Here is a 3,917-nt window from a genome sequence, read left to right as displayed (position 1 = left end):
CTGGCCAAGTGCTCGGCCAAACGAACCAGTCACTAAGGCAATTCGGTGTTTCAGTATTTAATAAATTGGGAACAACCCATGATCATCTCAGGGATGATCTAAATAGAAGGAGGGGGTTAGACGAACAATATGTTCAACCAGCCACTCAGCCCGGGGTCTGCATTCAAGATCCAGCTCAAAGAGATCCTGACGTGACACCGATCGTCCAAGAGGCCGAACAAGTTAATCCATTCGTGCAAGCACAGTTGGATGAACTGAAAAATATGTTCTAAGGCGTGGCCGGTCAAATGCTCCAGAGATCAATGTTTTAGAACTACCCCTCAAGTTCAAGATGCCGACCTTGAAGATGTATACAGGGAGAGAAGATCCCTTATCACATCTCAAGTATTGTAAAATGCAAATGGACTTGCAAGGAGTACAAGGAGATGTGCATTGCAGAGTCTTCCCTGCTACACTTTCAGAAGCCGCTCAACAATGGTACTTCAAGTTTACACCAGGAAGGTTCAACTCTTGGAAGGCCTTCTCCTCAAAGTTTCATGCACAATTCTCTTCTTCTTGCCAACTACCACTACATTTAGAAGACCTGGTCAAAATAAAGGAAAGACCAGGAGAGCCTCTCCGAGCTTACATAAGCAGATTCATGACGGAGGCAACAAAAGTGGCGAAAGCCCTTTTCTACCGATTGCATCAAATCTCGTCTGAAAATACTCTGAATGATGTTCTAGAGCTTGCACTATGCGTAGAAAAACATGTATACGCATTCTAAATCTTCTTTGAAAATGATATTATGTATACACCAGCTCATCAGAAAAGTAGTCATAGAACAAGCGTTCGTGTCCTTCTACACGACCTCTGTCTATATGGGCTCTTTTTCTTCCTCGCCTTCTTGAGCTACCCCTAGCTAAGTATTCATTTAAAAAAGTTTCATCAGAATTGTCATTACATTCTAAAGTTATGATATTAGTAACATTCATATTCTCAAAAGGATCTGGAGAACTTGCTGAATCCATTGCCTAAAAATATTTTTCGTAGATTATAATTGAGAATGTTAGATGAATGAGAGTGTAAAGTAATGTATAAAATGGAGAAGTAAGTGAAGGAAGAATAGAACATGGTATATATAGACTTTGTGAGTACTTTGATGTGTTAAAAGATAGTCGTTAATATATAGCCATTAAAATAGAGTTGTTAAACTATAGCCGTTAAAATATAGTCGTTTTAATATCGCCGTTATAATATAGCCGTTAAATATATCTGTTAAAATATAGCCGTTAACAGTCAAAATGTAGTTGTTGAAATGAAATAATTTAAATAAAAGATAATTCATTTAATAAAAATATAGTCGTTACAATTAGAAAAGAACAATACATAGGAATTGCAAATTTAAAATAATACATAACAATTCGATAAAAATACATAGGAATTACAAATTTAAAATATTAGTCTTAATATGAGCTACCAAATTTTCATGATCTTTTCTTGGCTCAAAAGTTATATTTGATGTGTTAACGCAGATTTTCGTTAACCAAATTTGAGCCTCACGATGATAATTCAACACAAAAAAAAAAAAAGCTATAGAAAAATAATGTATGAACACATGGTTTTTTACGTGGTTTTGCAGTTAAAATTCTGCATAGTCCACAAGTCAATCTTATTCAAATTTCTAAGTATTTTTTTAAGGGCCTCTTTCATAAGAGTTTTTTTCGTCCCTCTTTTGAGATTGTTTGCCACTATTTATAATTGCATAGTGGCAGTTAATTACAAAGCTGACCAAAGTATGTTTACAGTCATTGTCTCTGAAATCGTGGGATCTGATTACATATCACGAAATGTAAATGCGGTGTATGATTTTAAAAATTGTATAGCTATGATTTTTTCGCTTTTACTGGGTCAAAAATATTGTGTATTAAACACGTCTTTAATGGCTGAATATGGAGATGTCTCGACAGAAACTTGATTATAGTGATCCGAATGGCGAGCTGGGACTATTCTTCTTTCCGAGGTTGACAATGTATGTCTACGTCGATCGCGGGTATAAATAAATTTTCTAACTTGCCAGGATTATGAGCCTCGCTCCTATTAGTTGGATGAAGCTATTGGAAGTCTTCTCATAGCGAGATGGTCATCTCGCATACTTGTTCTTCAAGCCGAGACGACTTTTACCCTTAGTTTGCTTATTGCAAGCTAAGGTATGCGCCACTCTTCTTCGGTGCCTCGTTATTCACCGACATATAGTTTCTCGCTAATACACTAAGTGCCTATTTGTACATTGATTCCTCGCCTAAGACCTTACAGTCAGCGAGTTACAAATATACTCTGATACTTACGTAATTAATGAGTTATTCCATAAAAAGCTATTGTACCGATTCACATTCCCTTTATCTTGACACTTGTCCTCCAGTCGAATTTTGGGTATAACAATTGTCCCTTAAAAAGTTCTTTTTTAGTAAAGAAGGCTTTTTAATAATTACAGAGGGCATTTTCGTCAAGATCTTTTCTTAGAAAAAACGCATCTTTTAATTTTGGCAGTTGTACGGTTTCGAGACTCATTATGAATCACCTATTCATATTTTGCACAACTTTCAACCGTTAGATTTCTCAATCTTTGGCTTTCTTATCACTGGACTTCGTGTATAAAAGGGCGGCTCAAGCTAGTCATTTTTCACAAACCTTCTAGCTCTTTAGTGAGATCCATTTTCAGAATGGATCATTTGTTTCGTGCCAAAATGTCCCTTTTGAGTTCAAAAGTTCATCCTTCCAAACTCATAATACCTTGATGTACCAACCATTTTGCATTTGTTCCAACAGACTTCAAGCCTCAATTGGAGTCGGAAACGATAGATTCTAGGGCTGAGGAGCTTCCAACCAATCCAAACCAGGGAAACCCCGTAGCCTGGCTGATCTTCACAAGTGATCCCTGAGGGTATAGATCTTGTGAACGATCTCAAAGGTCCTCCTCATGCTGATGAAGAATTCTAGAGGAAGATTGGCATGGTTTTAAGTGGATCTGGGAAGGAAGTTGGAGTGGTTTCTATCAGAGAATCCAGCCGACCCAAGGCCCAAAACTGTACCAAGAGATCTTTGTGTCAACCTCTCTCCAATGTTGAGAAATTTCCTGAGGCTGGGAAAAAGATCTCGGCTTCAGGAAATGGGATCTGATGATGAGGAGAATAGGGTGTGTGCAGAGATCAAGGCTCTCTATGTGTAGATGGTCTTTCTCGTCTACATTAGCCGATCTTTCTCCAAGCTATGTGTAGACGGTCTTTCTCTCTCATCCTTTGTTTAGGAGAATGACTTAATGGTTTGCCCCTAGTGGCATTTTTGTAAAGACAAGTTTGTAACCAATCTTAGGTTTTTCTTATCTTAAATGCGTTAACTGTTTTCATTCGAATTTAATACAATTGTATTTGCTTGCGTTTTTATTCACAATGTAAACAACTATATTTTGATCAAATATACAATACTTTTGGGTTTCTCCATTGCTCGTAATCTTCTTGATTAAGTAGCGAGTAATCTACTAAACTTTATGATTTTCGAGCAGTTGTCAATTCTGCCTCGCAATTGCAGTTATAATCTGCCTTAAGCAAACTTAAATATACTTTAAGGATTTTATCACTTTGTATATTTTTAACGTGCTTGTATGAATAGTTATATTATCTATCTATTTTCTAGGTTCAAGTACTTTTATCAAGGCGTCGTGATGCCTCGTTTAGTACTTTCCTAGCTCGCAAGAACCGTTAGTATTTAGTTTTTCACGCGAGTTATAACTTTTGATTTTCCTCTCCCGTTGGATAGGTTATAAGTCAAAAATTATAGTTGTTTGATCCCTTCTTCGTAAAAAAAGGTTTGATCAAGGTGTTATAACGATTCGACTCCTCTCTCGTCAAAAAGGTTTGGTAAGGGATTTATAACAGTTC

Source organism: Cannabis sativa, chromosome 7 (genome assembly GCF_029168945.1).
Source record: "Cannabis sativa cultivar Pink pepper isolate KNU-18-1 chromosome 7, ASM2916894v1, whole genome shotgun sequence".
NCBI lineage: Eukaryota > Viridiplantae > Streptophyta > Magnoliopsida > Rosales > Cannabaceae > Cannabis > Cannabis sativa.
This window is presented reverse-complemented; position numbering follows the sequence as displayed.